This window comes from Poecilia reticulata, linkage group LG11 (assembly GCF_000633615.1).
Source record: "Poecilia reticulata strain Guanapo linkage group LG11, Guppy_female_1.0+MT, whole genome shotgun sequence".
Classification (NCBI taxonomy): domain Eukaryota; kingdom Metazoa; phylum Chordata; class Actinopteri; order Cyprinodontiformes; family Poeciliidae; genus Poecilia; species Poecilia reticulata.
Window position 1 is genome coordinate 18148853 of NC_024341.1, and position 1161 is coordinate 18150013.

The following is a 1161-nucleotide window of genomic DNA, read 5'->3' on the forward strand; positions in this document are numbered from 1 at the left end:
CACATGAAAACGGCTTTTCACCAGTGTGAATCATCATGTGCTGAGTTAAATCCTGTTTAAGTCTAAAACTTTTTCCACAGTTCACACATGAAAATGGCTTTTCACCAGTGTGAATCATCATGTGGCGATTTAAATCTCGTTTTACAATAAAACTTAATCCACAGCTCCTACATGAAAACGGCTTTTCACCCGTATGAGTTCTAATATGACGATTTAGAGTAGACATGGCAGTGAAACCTTTTCCACAGGTCTCACATAAGAAAGGTTTTCTTCTTTCCTGATTTTGGTTCTCAGCTTCAGCAGCTTCCTGGAAGATGACTTGGTTCCTGTTTGGTTCTGATTCAGTTTGGTTTGTTTGTTCATCAACAGGAACCACCATGCAGGTATCAGTCTCCTGTTTTAACTCAACCTGTTCTTCACCCTGACTGGAGTAAACTTTTTTCTCTTCCACTTTTATCTGCTGATCTTCTGGTTCTTCTTCTTCTTGTTTCACCTGCAGAGGTTCTAACTCCTCCGGGTCCATAGTGGATCTCCTCTCCTGGTTACATAGCTCCTCCTTATAAATATTACGTTGTTGGCGATCTAGAGAAGAAAACAGAAAAAAAGAGGAATTGTTAACTTTATTTATTGAAGGAAATGAGAGAAGACATTCAGACAGTAACCCATTTAATCCCAAATTTCTCATTGTAATTTTTTAATTAAGCACAACTTGTAATTATTCCTATTATTTAGGAATTATTACATTTTATGTTGGTTTTGGTCATGAAATGTTGGTTTTATATTCAGAATTTATTGTTGCCATTGGGAAACTATGTAAACTAATTTACACTAATCTAACCTATTTATACATACAAAAAAGAAAAATAATTGCATGCATAACCTATAATAAGGAGGCATGATTATAAGTGTCTTATAAACAATAAGTGTCTTGAGAACCATTTTAGATTAATGATCAGCGCAGACTGCAGGATTTTTCTAGATACTGTTGAGTCGCTTTACCAAGGTTGAAAAAGAGTTGCATGTTGTTAGACAAAAGGCCCATTGTGAAGAGTTGCATTTTTGATTCTGTTAGTCACTCAGGCCCATTCCTCAGAAACTTATCAGGTCACAGAGACATGGTGTGATTTCAGGGAGTGTCTTCAGTCCATATGATCAGCTACC